At 34.8% G+C, this 16,976-nt stretch overlaps 1 protein-coding gene and 2 non-coding genes across 6 annotated transcripts in view; all 3 read right to left on the bottom strand.

The window, feature by feature from the left end:
• Positions 1-16,976, bottom strand: part of Pkc53E (Protein C kinase 53E) — a 109,617-nt gene that overhangs the window by 83,710 nt on the left and 8,931 nt on the right. The gene's annotated exons all lie outside the window — the stretch shown is intronic.
• On the bottom strand, positions 6,984-7,105 carry LOC149618405 (U5 spliceosomal RNA). The gene has a single exon (XR_016375636.1). It is a non-coding gene; the product is annotated as a U5 spliceosomal RNA (small nuclear RNA).
• On the bottom strand, positions 13,824-13,911 carry TRNAY-GUA (transfer RNA tyrosine (anticodon GUA)). The gene is given in 2 exon segments: positions 13,824-13,859; positions 13,875-13,911. It is a non-coding gene; the product is annotated as a tRNA-Tyr (tRNA).

The following is a 16,976-nucleotide window of genomic DNA, read 5'->3' on the forward strand; positions in this document are numbered from 1 at the left end:
AGTGAGAAAATGAACCACTTCAAAATATGGTAGTTAGGACGTCTTCGAAAATACTTTGAAATCAAGAATTCCATTCCAATATTTATCTCCACAGCCTACAAACATCCAGGAATCCAGCAAAAACTTGAGCGCAAAATCCAGGATATACCCTTATGTGTTGCTTTTTCTATAGGGAGAGGCGTGAAAATCTGCCCTACTAAGCGTCAGACCCTCACTTAGCCAATCAGACGCCTTTCCCCACTAGCCTTTCACTTTGTGAAGTTTGCCGCCATTTTAGTGGATAGGGGAGGAGCCATTTTAAGCCACACCTCTATGGTAGCTCCCCATAGGTAATTTCCGAAATGATCTATTGGTCTAACGAGCCCCAAACATCCAACATCCATTATTCCAATTCATATCTATTTTTGAAACCAACCCAATAACTCTTCTTCTAAAGAAGAATGAATTCATCCTATCCTTCCTAATTTGGTTTTCTCGCGTACCCACCTAGCACCTGCAGTAGGAAAATCGCTATATCATAGTTGAATAATACTATCCCATCCCATTGGTACAGCACAGCCTGAAACAACAAACAATAGTAAAGGCGACGTCTCCGATCGATAAACGGTGATGGTGATGGTCTCAGAAACCCTGGTGTCAGCACGGCCTTTCACCAGTCAAATATACCTTCATCATACATAGCATTTATCATGGGATCCCCTCGCCAAAAAAGAAAACCAATTGAATCGACATTTTTTCTTTCTTTACAAGCTATTATTTCTCTCGTGTCAAAAGAGGTTATCTCGAACACGTTACAACATAACCCTATAACGCATACCTAAGTATGGACCGGGCAGCCCGGGTATATAATGTTCCGTTCCATAAGTATGAATGGCACTACCTATACAAGTTCGTAATGCTACTGAGAGACTTACAGTACTCGAGATAACTAGTTCGAGAAGGAGAACGGCAATTAAGCGAGTCAATTGAAGTCCTACCTGCTACACTCGGTGCAGGTGGTTAATTAATTTTGCATGCAGGACCAAGTTCCATCTAGGTCCTATTTAGTCTGAACTTACAGCGCCTCACCAGGCGTCCCTCGATTTACCCTGAATCTATGGCCTACGTCAATCACACCAGTTTGTAACCAGTGACAAACTTCGTGGAACGTAGCTCATAAACTTATGATACAGCCCCTCATATATCTAGTGTTAATTTGTATGCGGGTTTTGTGGGCGGGGCTTGAGAACTTACTATCCGTCACGCCTCATAATTCTGACGTCTTCTTTCTAACTGTAATTCCATTGGTTGGTAGCAAGACGAGGTCCTAGGCACAAGCAAGGTGCAATTAATAATAGATTGTTAAAAATTGGTCACACACAATGACTAGTCTAGCTAGCTCCTCCCACAAAATCCGCCTAGATACGTTGAGAAATTAAAATGGTGGATACACAATAATTTCCATTAGCTGTTATGTATCCCCGCTTCAACAACAATACGGACTAAATTTGATGGACTTGTAACCTTGACTTTGCGTCAACACACCGTCCTATCAATCTTTCATCCATCTTAAACGAAGCAGACGACAAAGTCTGCAACTGCATTCGACCCCCCTTAAATTAGAAAAGTGTTTACAAAATCTCCTTATCCCGCGGCAACATTCATTTTTCGTTCATGCAATGCATGATTCAGGAATACCAAATAAAAAAAAATAAAACAATGGATAAAAGAAATAAAGCAATAACCGCAAGAAAACGTTGCAACGCAAATAGCGTAAGGAGATTACGTGTCGTGATATGTAAGAGAAGAACAAAACAAATGTATTCGTATTCCATTCCCCTTCTTTTTTATGATAAGAAAAATCATAAGGCGAAAGTAAACCCTTTCAAGGAAAAACCACGTATCTTTCAATTGACAGGGTGTTACCAAGAAGTGATATCTACAGTTTATTACGGAGAAGGTATAAATTCGCCTCCACATTTATAATCTAGCTCTTTATCTCCAGTCCAAACGTAGACGACGCCTGTCCGGACTGTTAATCCCCGCCCCGCCTTTAAATTACAACCAGCTGCAGCATCTCATTGGTTCTTGAAAACTGACGTCAGCGCGACTCGAGTGAGCAATAAATTACTTGTATTTTACGACTGAGGAGAAACAGCGAAATAGCCCGGGGGCCTCCTTTTACGTCCCCCCTTGTATTTTGAAAGGGGGACTGGGACTAAGGCGCGCGTATACTTAGGCATCTTATACCTTCTCCCTAGTATACTAGATATCACTTCTTAGTGGGGGTAATTATATGACCGAAGCATGTACATGAGTAAAGTTTCCAATGTTAATTCATGATAACTTGTGGGTTAGGAGGTGCATGCATCCCTTGTGGGGGCTCAATCAAAATCTAAGGGCTGGTCACAGAAGAAGTTACATTTAACATTTCATCGATTCACTCAAAATTAAGTTGATTTCCCCATAGAACCATCCACGCATCCCACTCATGAACTACGACCCTATCACCCTGTACAAGTCCAACTCGTAAATATACGTCCTTTACGCTATGAACTCTTATCACGATAAGGTCATTGAGGCGTGAAAAAGGCATTTGTCGGTTAAGCCTTGCCAGGGGGTCTTCTCTCCCTCTGTTCTGTTGCATTTCTCTCCCTTTCTAACCCTAACCCAAGTTGTGTTTAGCAGAGAAAAATGGGTTTACCTTTTCTAGTTTTCACAGTGAGTTTGTACTTAATATTAAGGCGGGGATATATCGGTTTTAGGCTTAGCATTGGAATAATGTCAAATTGAAAACGAAAGATACCTTTTGTGGAAAGGTTTTTCAACGCTTCATCGAACTAACAATGCTAAGTCTTTGTCGTCGGTCGGTATACTGATGTTTTTATAATAGTTAGAGCCAGCCGGTTGTTATGGACGGTTTATCAAATATTTTAACATTTAAGATATATATTTCATTATATATAGCAGGGATAGATTTAATTTTAGAAGTAGGAATGGAGAACAGAGTAATCATTGTGGGCGCACGTCAAAATCCCGGACGGACCCCCTTCCACGGGACGGAGGGGGGTATGAAAGAAGAGAAGAGGCGGGAGGGTTATAGCGACAGAGGTAAAAAGGAATTACGTCATTATTTTTCGCCGTCCCCGGCAGCAACGTCATCAAAACTTAGTCAGCCAATAAGATAATTTAAACTTTTCGTGACATTACGTGTTGGAGGGAGGGGCTCTATACTATACTGGGTGGTCTATGAGTCGGAATAACTGAAGTAAATACGAACCGTTAGACTCCATTCCTACTTCTAAAATTAATCCCATCCCTGGTAATGTCACAGACTTCCTACTACAACTAATGGATCATCCACTTTACAGCAACAACAACTGTCTTCAGAGGCCCTAAAAAAATCTGATAACTAACAGGCCTCTACATCAGGAGTTAAGACAACCAATCAAGCACCACGTTAATTAAGCAGCGACAGACAAGCAAGGATTCAACTTTCAAGGCCAAAGGTAGTACGGTTTTACATAGTGCGAGTTTTCAACACCAAGAGGCTTTCAACCTTTCACTGTTCATTTGATGGGTAGAATAAGTTCATTTTCCTGGTGTAAGTTAAAGGGCAAGTCTCAATAAAAGCAAAATTCAGGTAACATAACTGATAATACCTTAATTAAAATAATGGCTGCTTTTTCTAAATATAAAATTAATCAAGGACTACTGTTAAGCCATTCACCATTGGGTTAGTGCAGGCGTCTGCTACCCAGAACCCACTCTTACCCTTACCTCTCTCAGCCTGTAAGAATTCAACCTATCCCGTAGTGTTAAGAGGTTCGGGATAGCAGACGCCACTACTTCAGTAGCGTCTGCTAGCCAGAACCCATCTTACCCTTACCTCTCTCAGCCAGTGAGAATTCGACCAATCCCGTAATGTTAAGAGTGGGTTCTGGCTAGCAGACGCCTGCACTAAAACAATGGCGGATGGCGAAGCAGTAGTCCTTGATTATTTTAAATTATAATTAAATGTACTAATTATCATATTGTAATAAGAGATCATTTATTAATTATTTTTAATATTTAATTCCTTTTATATTTAGAAATAGCAGCCTTTCTTTTAATTAAGGTATAATATTATGTCACCTGAACTTTTCCTTTAAATGAGACTTGCCCTTTAAGTAGTCACCTTATATTATAAATTTAAAAAATAATAAAAAATAAAAAAAAAATCCAATGGGGACAAGTTAAACTGTCCTTCCAATACATTTACTACGCATTAAACGCATATCACTTGTCATTGCAGGATATTACCTAGTAAGTAAGGTATAGAACGGGCTGGGGACGCCCTCTTCTGGAGTGGTTAGAAGTTAAAAACCGAGATTTCTTGCTACTCCCTCTCCCATCCCCTGAAGCCTTAGGCAAGCAAGTTTTACCTTTGCCTTTAGCCTTAGCCTTAACGCTAGCAGGTTCGAATGCTTTAAAGTTTTGAGGAGAGAAAAATCAATAGGATTTTAAAACTACACGTGCATCGAGAAAGAGAGGAGAGAAGGGCCTTGGCTATATGCTGCTTGTAAGCCTTGGTTGGGCCTTAAGGCTATCAGGTTTTGCCTGTATGGTAAGGTTAGGGCTAGGGCTAGCTGACCTAGAAGTTAGAACGTAGTCCGTCCCTGTAGAGTCTTTTATTTCATTATTTAATAATTCATAATATTGATGTTATTCTGGAGATGAACAGAATAGAATCAGAATCAGACTTTGTGAAGTTGAAGTTTTGTCTTTTAAATAATTAAGTAGAAACGTTACAATTGTTTACTGTTTATTTATTTGTTTAGATTTTTCCACTGAAAGCAATCTACAGCAAAGACTTGCTACTTAAGCTTCGTTCCAAGAATTTGAATATTTTAAAATTATAAATAATTGATTTAAATTGCTATGCTAAAATCTTTAAAATGGAAGGGGACAAATTAAGGTTATTTTTTCTTAATGATTCTTCTACTAATTATAAGACCAATCTACGTAGTGAAATATTAAGGGAAATATCCATGAATTATTTCAAAAATTAAAATTAGTTTGATGAGATTTCATACGTATTTTTAAATTTGCACTTTCGACCAATCGCGTAACGCCCCAGCTCAGCTACTTTTTTATTAATAAAAAAGATATTGTTTTACTGATTCTTCTACTAATTTTAAGACCTATCTGCACAGTGAAATAATAAATGAAATACCCATGAATTATTTTAAAATTAAAATTAGTTTGATGAGATTTCATGCGTAATTTTATATTTGCACTTTCGACCAATCGCGTAACGCCCCAGCTGCATTTTTGAGTTTTTTTTAACAAAAAAGGTATTGTTTTACTGATTCTTCTACTAATTTTAAGACCAATCTGAATAATGAAATATTAAACTAAATAAAATACCCATGAATTATTTTTAAATACAAATTAGTTTCGTGAGATTTCGGGAAAAAATTTAAACTTGCACCTCCGACCAATGGCGTAACGCCCCAGCTGTCTTCTTGTTAAAAATAAAAGTCACGTGGCGCGCTGGGCCTAAATATCACGCGCAATTTTTATCAAATCTCGCGCCAAATTTCACGCTACATGGAGCGTGTCACGTGGAATTTTGTTAAAAAGAAGGAGATTGGTTGGAGGGGCAAATTTAAAATTATCTATTAGCGAATTCCACTGATTGCTCTCGGGTCGCTCCCATGGAGCAATAAATATAGGAGACCCTGATTTAGCAAAAACAGTCTTTAACGAAGCCGAGAACTACTTCTCCCATTTATATGGCTCCATGGGAGCGCTCCGCGAGCAGTCAGTGGAAATCTCTATATGAAATCTTAATCTCATCAAAACTAATTTGAATTTTAAAATACCTCTTGAGATATTTATTACCTAGATGTTTCATTATGCAGATTAGTTTTATAATTAGTAGAAAAATCGATACACAAAAACCAAAAAAACAAACTCCTTGATTTTCCATTTCACTCCCTCTTTTTAAAATTATTCAATTAAGTTTAAAATAAAATACAGTTTAACCTATTTTAAAGTTGAAAATAAGTTTCTCTTTTATGCCTACGTAACGCCGAAACTACAAACAGCAATTTTCAAAAATATTTCTAACTAGTCTAGAATATTTTACAAGAAAATCCAGACTTAAATATTGGGAGGTCTTTTTGGCAAGAAATAGAGAGGCTAAGCTCTCAAATAACTGAATCAGAATCTATAACATTGTACCACAGCAACCATATTATAATTGGAGTATTTTATGGATGGCCCCTTAAATAAATTAAATTAGAAATCATTGCCGTTCAATTTCTTACGTTAAATTTAAGGGGGTCATCCACAAAACACTGACTCCAATGTCACACTGACTTCCCATAGAACCAACAGTCCAACTATCCCACTCAAGTATTTCGGTCCTCTAATTACCAACCCTGTATTTAATTCCTTATCAAACATTTTTTTAATTTAGCTTATTAAATTTAGGCTTAAGTTTTTTATTTAGTTTCTTAACCTGTCTATTATTAGTTAAGATAATTTGAAAAGCCAGTCACGCGTCTAAGTTTAAGCTAAAATATTCCAACGGCATCTTTTCCGGACCGAGGCCCAACAATATTTATTCGAACGGTAGCGAAAATAGTCCCTTTGTGGTTTTACATTTCATAACGCAGGCTATATTATATGATCGCAATGCATGACGGGCTATACGTGGGTGTAGAAGAATTTACGTCTACAATTCTAAACTTTATAGGAAAATAAATCTATTTTTCTAAAGTAAAGATGAAATGTAAATTTTATTGGTGAAAAATATAAAGGCTCTATTTTGCCGTAAATAACATTATCTATATTCGAGGGGTCGGTCAGTTGATCGTGATGTTGTTTCAATTGATAAAGTTTTTATCATAGGCTTAAATGATACATCAAGAAATTCGACAATAGAAATAATCTTCAATATCTTAGATTCCTGATAACGTATCAATTATGTGTGTTTAATTTTGGATTAATTAGTAACCCTCGCCACTAGGACAAGAGCAATTCAAAAATTGAATTCAGTAGCTCTTTACGCTCCATCGCACGGAAAAATTTAGTAAAAGGCGAAATTTTTATGCGTGATGTGATGAAGCGAGCCTTTCCCCCCGCTACCCCGTATAAATACAAAGATAGCAGGGATAACAATAGAGTGGGAACGGAAGGGTTTTAAAGAAAAATAGGAACGCCAAAGCGCACCATATATGACTGCGTTATCTTAATTATTAACTGTTTATATTTAGATAAAACTTAACCGATATTTCTAGTTGGTGTAAATATAGTTAATCTATCATACTGTCAAAGAATAATTTGATTAAGTATATTTATAAAATAGTTATTACAATATTTGGCATTTTTAAAAAATATTTTATTTCTGAATCTTATATATTTTAGATAAAAATTTTTTCTCTTATTAAGATTAAATATTTCAGATTATCCTTTAATGAATTATAGTAATAAATATTGGTTTAATATTATTTAGCCTTAAATATTGTTAAAAGGGAAAATAGCATACGCTTGTGTCATAGCAACGTGACGTCATTATAAAAATATCAAAAGTTGTCCAAAATCCCAAATATCATTTATAAAATATAAACCATATTTTTTTCAACACAGTGTCAAGATACATCGTTAACATAACGGCATGGCTCAAAATAAGCAGTATATCTCTCAAAGCAGACACCCGTTAGAGGAAAAAAAATCCCACGACTTAACTTGGAAATAAAATGTCCTACAAGCCCAAATACACGCTAACATGTTAAATTGTGGTTAGTTAAAGGTAAGGCACCTGTTTTCTATTGATTTTCCTGTCCCACACATCACAGGAAGTTAGCTTCTCAGGGGTTAACCGACAGGCTTTAGCTTTACTGACAAGTGACTTTGTAACTCTGCATTAATTTTTAATTGGATAACGCGTTTCAGTTGACAGTATAGGGGTTAGCTTTACTGACAGGTTACGACGTATTTTTAGCTCTGTTTGTATGGGAGAACTTGTTTAACTTGACAGTAAAATTAATACTATCGTAGGGTTAACAGTGCTTTGAGGTTAGGTTGACGGTAATGCGAGTTTGGGATATGGTTTTTCAGCGGATTTAACGTGGTGGGTATTAAGGTAAATGTAACTTTTGCTTTTAATTCTGCGATAATGTTTTTCAGTCTGTTTATAAAATGGGTTTTTAGAAGAGTATCATAACAGGGTTGCCAGAAAATGTTTCAAACTGAAATTTGGTAGCTTAGGCTTTTGCACGGTTTTCCTTGAATTTAAAGTACGATTTTCGATGTTTATTAAGTATGATTAAAGTTAGTTGTCAATCAATGTTAACAGGGATATTTGTTGAGAACAAAATAATAACTAACAAGGAACACATGTTCAAAGTTAATAGCAATTAAAACTCAAATCCCCTGACTTTGTTTGAAATCTTAAAATTCACTGACTCTTCCCAAATATTTTTCGTCAATTTTATGAAGCTTCCAACTTTTCCAAAACCTTTTTGGCCCAATTTTAAAATTCCCCGACGTTTCAAAGATTTTCTTGGCCTATTTTAAAACTCTCCGACTTTTCCCAAATTTTTTTGACTAATTCTTTAACTCCCTTACTTTTCCCAAATCTTTTAGGCAATTTTTAATATATGTCACAACCTTTCCCAAACCTTTTAGCCTTATTTTAAAACTTCGTCTTTTCCCAAATATTTTTGACCAATTTTATAAAATCCCCGACTTTTCCCAAATCTTTCAGACCTATTTTAAAACCCCGAGTTTTCCCAAATATTTTTGACCCCGAATTTTCCCAGATAATTTCGACCTATTTTAAACCTCCCTGACTTTTCCCAGATAATTTTGGCCTATTTTAAAACTCCCTGAATTTCCCAAATCCTTAAGACCTATTTTAAACCTCCCTGACTTTTCCTAGATAATTTTGGCCAATATAAAACCTCTACATAAGCAACATTTTAATTTCCTGACCTTTTGACCCTATCCTTTAATTCAAGGACACCTTGAAAACCCCTCCAGATAAATTTATCCCTGACCTATGGAACCCCTGCAGAGCTATTAAAAAAAACCCTTCAAGAAACAACACTATAATCCAAAGATAATAAAATTCAACAGAAAACCCTCATTTAAATTTATAAATAAATAAACCTTTGATTTGAATACTTAATTCCCAAACCAGATTAAATTTCCTCAATCCTACTACAATCCTTCCTAACAACATCCGCTAGAGAGTATGGTAACATCCCATAGAACATTACATAGTCAAAGGCAACAAGGTGCCACTACTCCATTGAATAAAACTAAACCAAGTAACTTGAGCTCCAATTACACAATAAAAACCCGTCAAACTAAATAAAAACCTGGTAAGATGGCTTAACACGTTAAAAGTGGCATTGTATATAAAAAAAGACGTCACGTGATAGTAAAATTGACATACAAGGACACAATCCTCGGGTGCTTATCCCCGAAGACAACCTCTGACATTTTAACACCCTTAACTTTTTCATCCATCGAAAATTCCACCCTAACTTTGCACTAAAGATAAGGCTTACAATATGGTTTAAAAGGTATTAAAACTAAAGTTAAATTGTGATTGATTTTTGTATTGTCTTTGATTGAATAAAACACAAGTCAACTATGTATTTTTCATTTTAGTTGACAGTGCAGTCGAAAGGCAGGGATTTAAAGTGTTGGACAGTTGTAGTTGGCAGTGTGGGTTAGGCAGGATGATAATTTCCGAGGGGTAAAGTACTTGGGTAAAAATTGAACATAGAGAATTAATACCATTTCAGGGTTCATACAACTTTTGGAAAACAAATTTCCCTGAGATTTCCATGAGGTTTTTCCCCATATACTTCCCTGAATTTTCCATGTTTTCCCGTATATGAGTATCCTATGGAGCAAATGTTAACGAAGGAGGGGAGGGGCAAATAGGACTATTACATACTCAAAGGACATCCCCGTATCTCTAATATAACCAGAGTTATGAGCCTCCAAAGTTGGGTGTTGTTAATCCTATGGAGGGCATGTTTATGAACATTTTGCTTAATTACTCGGCCCCTGTTTGACGCAAATTTCCCTGAGGTTTCCCTGAATTTACACTAAAAATTAACCCTGTATAAATGTTACTTCTTAACCTTTAACATCAAGCTGACGATACTGCAGACCCCCCTCAGTTTTCCCTAAATTTTCCCTGAGGTTTTTGTCAACTATTTATTTCCCTGATTTTTCCATGTTTTCCAGGTTTGTATGAACCCTGTATAAATGTTCCCTCTTAAGCCTAACATGAAGCAGACGATATTGAGCCCCCCCCATTCAGTAAAAGTATCTATATCAACTTTTCAAGAGTGTATTACTCCTCGGGGGGAGGCGATATCTTATCAGCACTTGGCGATGGATGAGTCGAAAGGATGTAACTTGTTAATGAAAAAATATTTACGGATATGGCATGTGAATTGAATGGAGGAACAATTGAGTTTGATTGTTTTATTTGCAGTCGCTTATGAAACGAAATTACAGTTATAACGAAACGTCTCATCTTTAAAGATAACAATTTTAGATTGAATCGCATTGTGTTACTTGTTACACCCGTTATTGTATGTAATACTACATACAAAGTTCCTACAACGTTTGGAAAACCGGTTTCCCTGACAGTTTTTTTAATCATATTTCACTGACAGTTCCAGGTTTTTCTATGTTTATCTGATATTTCCAGGTGCAAGACCACCTATAGTAACTGCTCGAGTGGTTTTTCTGCAGTTATGACTACGGGATTAGTTATTTTTAGTGTCAGTAAACCCTTCGTGGCAAACTTATTCAAACCTCACAAATTTCCCAGAGTTTTCCTTGAATTTTACAAAAAAAAAACCCTATAAATTTCCATGATTTTCCTTGTATTTCACAAAAAAAATTACTTATTTTTAATTTTCCCTGTATTTCACAAAAAAAAATTACTTATTTTTAATTTTCCCAGTTTTCCTTTAATTTTACTAAAAATTAAAAATTTTGTCGAGTTTTTCACAAAAAAAATTTAATTTCCCCAAATTTTCCCTGAATATTAGTAAAATTATAAATTTCCCTGAATTTCACAAAAAAGAAAAACAATAAGTTCCCTGAACTTTACAAAAAGAAAAACAATAAGTTCCCTGAACTTTACAAAAAGAAAAAAAAAGACGAAAAGTTTCCCTGAATTCCACAAAATGTTTATTTTCATTAATTTCCCTGTGTTTTCCCTGAATAACAAGATTATTCAAAACAAAAGAAAGATCATTTAAAATTTTGAAAGTCAAGTCTAATGGGGAAAACCCTTGAAACCAAACATCCTCTATTCACAAACGACACCAAAACAAGAAAACAAAAAAATATTAACTGTATCAAAAAAAAAAAATAGATCCTAATTACGTTTTAAAAACCCAATAAAAAGAGTAAAATACTTCACACACAAACACATTTATAAAAGAGACCTTGATACGCAATAAAAAATACATTATAACGCAGACTATACTCTTTCTTAACTACTTAGAAACACGCAATTCAAATGATTCGATCCTGGCAAGCTCCCCCCCCCCTTCCTACCCATCCTGAAGCCTAAGCCTAATTAGTTTTATTACGCTTGAATTGGAAGCGTGGCATGCTCCCACGCAAATAGTCCAAAGAAAAGAAGAATGCCGACTCGGTTTAGTTGGTTAAACTTCTTCCTTACACTAAATGTTACGTGTTTAATCATAAGTTTATAAGATATGTTCCAGTTCTATAAGTTTAAGTTTGTTAATCTCTGGTAACTTAGAAACTGGAGCTTGTAATTTTGAAGTGATTGAAGTAGGGAGGTCATAGATTCGGGGTAAAGCGACATACGCCTGGTGAGTGAGGCGCTGCTGTCAAATTTGGGCTTAGTAAGTTCAGACTAAATAGGACCTAGATGGAACTTGGTCCTAGCTGCAAAATTAATTAACCACTTGCACCGAGTGTAGCAGGTAGGACTTCAATTGACTCGCTTCCGTCGTTCTCCTTCACGAACTAGTTATCTTGAGTACTGTAAGTCTCTCAGTAGCATTACGAACTTCTATTGGTAGTGCCATTCACACTTATGGAACGGAACATATCACTTATTATAAGCTTATGGTGTTATAAAGGACCGGAGCAAAGAAGAAATAATTTTTTGGTAAAATCAAATGGACTCTTTTCAAGGGTTAGCTCCCACCAAATTTCAAAAATAAACAGTTGAAAAGGGACTTTTCATGATTTGATAAAATATGTGACCAAAATTTTGTAGGTACGAACCCAATAAGCCAAGGAGATGTTCTTTGGGAAATCAACTAATTTTGAGTTGAAAATGTATGTAACTTCTATCTCGATTTTGTTTGTCACAAGGGACACTGTTTTCTAGTTAAGATTTGAATACTGTTTTCTAGTTAAGATTTGAATACCAGTATTTTACGGATGACACCTTAAATTTAATTAAAAAAACTGAACAGATAATGATATCTAATTTAATTAAGGGGTCATCCCTTAAACAATTGAATCAAATCATAACTTGATTTGAAACAGTGTCCCTTAGGGTAAAATGGTGAGGGATAGAAGTTACATTTTCGACTCAAAATAGGAGGTGCAAAATAATATAATAATCAATGCATAGTTTTGAGACTAGGAGGATTCATACCATTTACACAAGGAGTCCTGGCTTTTGACTCCACCAGGGAGTCCCACCTGAAGCTGGGCCTCCTTGGATAAATGATATTAATAATCCTAGCCTGAAAACGATGTATAAAAAAATCACTTTACCCTCCCTTTAACAGATAAAATCTTCAACAAAAAACCCTAAAAATTTCAGTAAAACTTCGTCGTGGGAGCAGTGATTAATTTCGCATAAAAATGAGGAAACTGTTTTCATTTTATTGGGGGAGGGGGAGCGGAGGAGTGGCTTTTGTTATCAAGATAAAAACCGTATAAAACGTGGATTGCCTTATCTTATTCTTATATGTGTGTGTTTTAACAATAATTTGATTTACAAGTAGAGAAGCTCCCTCAGCCTCTAACGGAATAGGTAGGGGGTTATCTAAAGACGAGCGAACGATATCAGAGAATTTCATCTAAAATTTATTATAGCAAAGAGAGAGGAGAGGAAAGGACTGGGCAGGATTGGAGGTTCAAGCTATGGAATGGTTTGACAGATTTATTGGCTATTATGCAAATAGAAAAAGAAGGATTTTCTGGCCTGGGATGAATGTAACAAACTTAAGTCCTTTTTCTTCTTTTTATATTAGGTATGAAATATGAATATAAATTACGGTTTTATTTAACTAAAGAAAAGAAAAAAAACCTCATTTTTAAAGGACAATGTTAAGTAATATAACTAATTATACCTTAATTTAAAAGAACGTTGTGCTTTTTCTAAATATAAAAGGAATTAAATATTAACAATAAATAATAAATTATTACTTATTACAATATGATAATTAGTACATTTAATTAGATTTAAAAATTATCAAGGATTACTGCCTCGACATCCGATATTGATTTAGTGCAGGCGTCTACTAGCCAGAACCATGACCTTACCCCTATGGGATTGGTTGAATTCTCACAGGTTGAGAGAGGTAAGGGTTTGGGTTAGCAGACGCCTGCACTAAAGCAATGGCGGATGGCGAGGCAGTAGTCCTTAATTATTTTTAATCCGACTAATTAAATGTACTAATTATTATATTGTAATAAGAGATGCATTTATTTATTTCTGTTTTAATATTTAATTCCGTTTTATATTTAGAAAAAGCAGCCGTTCTTTTAATTAAGGTATAATCAGTTATAAAATTTAAAAAAAAAAAAAAACAACGTTGTCCGTCGAGCCGGATTTGAACCAGCGACCTATGGATATCAATTTTGTAACTCTACAGTCCACCGCTCTACCAACTGAGCTATCGACGGTTATGATTCAAATCTTAACAATTTTTCCCCATTCCCACCCTTCTCCAATAAATTTCAAGTTTGGCGGTGGAATTTGACCCAGATTAGATACAGACATTCAGTCAAACAAACTCCGTCCCGATAAAGACACTTTCCCCCAACACACCACCAACCAGATATCGAGCTTTTAATTGCCAAAATGTATCAATCTTTGATTTTCCATCCTCAGATCCTCTATTGTGAATATTTTCAACAGACAAGGGCCACTCCACTTAGAACTAAGTTGCCTGCTGGTTTTATTATATCCGTAAAGACAATTGCAGTAAATTTTAATGATCATTTTAATTCTGTAAGTTGATTTCAAGGTCTTTAATTTTTTTCTAAGGTATTTTTTAATTTTACACGGAATTTTTAAATACATTATTTGATTCGTATGGTTTTTAAAAATTATACTTTAGTGGGGTGCACAATTTAGTTTCATTAATATTATTTGAAATGTGACGTTATTAGAAATTAAAGGGATACACGATTGTGTTTCAGAAATGTTTTTAGTTGTACGATTTATTGGAAATCAACTATACGGGGGGTCACGTGAGCCGTGTAAAATTACTATTAAGGCCCAGCCCTTGGGCCATCTTGTTTTTCTTTTTTTGTTTTATTTTTTTATAAGTTAATGATGGGTGATGGATGGGTATTATAATTATATTATTATTCAGGATTTAGGCTTAGCAGCAAATACCTTTATATTAACCCTTTTTGACCTTTGTTAGGAACGGGTTATTCTTTCTGAATGGTAGTTTGATGGGCGCCTATGACACGATATCTTGAAATGAAAATATATACATTTTGTATAAATCTTATTCAAGGTTGTCTCTGTCTCTCTAGAATCGTGATTTTTCAATTAGTTTCGCATACTTATGAAAGTGATATTAATTTTGAATAATATGTGTCTAAAGTTTTTATACCTAAATCTAAAAATGGTATATTATTATTATTAATCATTATCAGAAGAGGATTATCAAAATTTATCCCGGAGGTCCAATAATATAATTCCTATAAAATCCTATATTTTTTAACATGTCCTATGTTATTATCCTATAATTTCATGAAAGGTATGTCCTATAATTTCCTATATTTTTATTTACTTAGTTTGGCTTAGTTTTCGTATTATAGTTTAGCATCAAATTTAATTTATCAAAATTTAGTTATCTCTTTTAAAATAGAGATGACATTTGACAATAGACATGTCCGAAATTGCTTCAAAAGCTCGCTCAGGATTTTTTAATTATATTATATTTTAAATTAATTAAGTTCCTCTGAATTTTCAAAGTAAAATCCAATTTGTTATTATTATTTATTTTGCGATTTTCCTACATAGTTTAAGACAAAACAGTATTATATATGAGCATACATTTTTAGTCAGATTATATTTTCCTATAAAAACACATTTTTCCCCCTATAAAAACACATTTTTTCCCCTATAAAAACACATTTTTTCCCCTATAAAAACACATTTTTTCCCCTATAAAAACACATTTTTTCCCCTATAAAAACACATTTTTCCCCCTATAAAAACACATTTTTTCCCCTATAAAAACACATTTTTTCCCCTATAAAAACACATTTTTTCCCCTATAAAAACACATTTTTTCCCCTATAAAAACACATTTTTTCCCCTATAAAAACACATTTTTTCCCCTATAAAAACACATTTTTTCCCCTATAAAAACACATTTTTTCCCCTATAAAAACACATTTTTTCCCCTATAAAAACACATTTTTCCCCTATAAAAACACATTTTTCCCCTATAAAAACACATTTTTTCCCCTATAAAAACACATTTTTCCCCTATAAAAACACATTTTTTCCCCTATAAAAACACATTTTTTCCCCTATAAAAACACATTTTTTCCCCTATAAAATTCCTATTTTTCCCTATAAGGAATTTGAATTTTGGCTGGACTCCCTGCCTTTAGTTAGAGGTGAAAACCATGATATCTAAATGGAACAGTGAAGCCCTACCCTATCTTTAGCTATGCACCATGCACCCGGGCCCTGTATCTGTTCGTGGCCATGCATGCAGCATTTCGCTTTCAAATCTCCTCATCCTGCACATTCCTGATTCCTCTAAGCTTATTATTTGACGTCAGGGACACTTTCCCATAGCTATACTACGAGTATACTAGTCTATGGGATTAACCTAGCTTAGGAATTGATTCAAGTAGCTCTCTTTCAAATGTAGGTAGGTGAAATGAACCGCGAACTGTTGGAATTGCAATGGCTTCGTCGTGTGTCCAGTGAAGCCCCATTATCCATAGACAAGGTCTAATCATTTCTTTGCAAAACGCCAAATTAAGTCATATATGTACTTTACTTCCTAAGCGAATTACAACAATTTTTACACTACTAGCATAGTTTAGTAAGGTTTTAGTTATAAATTGATGTACTTAAAGTGTTAGTGCCACGTTTTTTGAAAAGTGGCTAATTTTCGTTTTAAAACATCAATTGGGTTATAATAACAGTAGATCCAAGGTAAAAAGTCTTATAGAAATTTATTCATTTTGTAATATGAAAAAGAAAATTGATATTTCACATACCTCATTTAAACGGAATTATAAATATACCCCTGGTGACGTCATAAGAGGTTGACCAGCGCGAGACAGATTTCATTACGAGAGCTAAGCCTAATTTTTAAACATCGCGCGCGCGTCAAATTCGATCACTTTGAAAGCACCACCTATCAATAAAAAATAGGACTTGCGGAGTCGCGCGTGCCGCCTGCTCACGCGCGCTCGATTCGTGACGTCACCAGGGGTATATGGAGTATTCAACTGTCAAAATAGTTTGAAAAAATTCTGCGAGTAGGTTCCGAAAGCCGGGGTTTTAATAATATTTGGAAAATTATAATGCATTAAATAAATAGATATTCTGAATCAGAAAGATTTGATCTTTCAGATGGGAATAAAACCTTTTAGTTTTAAAAATAGCGACTTTTGGTGACTCTAACACTTTAAGTCTATTATAACAATGTTACTTCTGCTCCTTTAACGGCAATTAAAACCTCGATATCTGGTTGGTGTGTTTT

Source organism: Phalangium opilio, unplaced genomic scaffold (genome assembly GCF_054372755.1).
Source record: "Phalangium opilio isolate 3A_F unplaced genomic scaffold, DU_Popi_V2 ptg000209l_1, whole genome shotgun sequence".
Lineage (NCBI taxonomy): Eukaryota > Metazoa > Arthropoda > Arachnida > Opiliones > Phalangiidae > Phalangium > Phalangium opilio.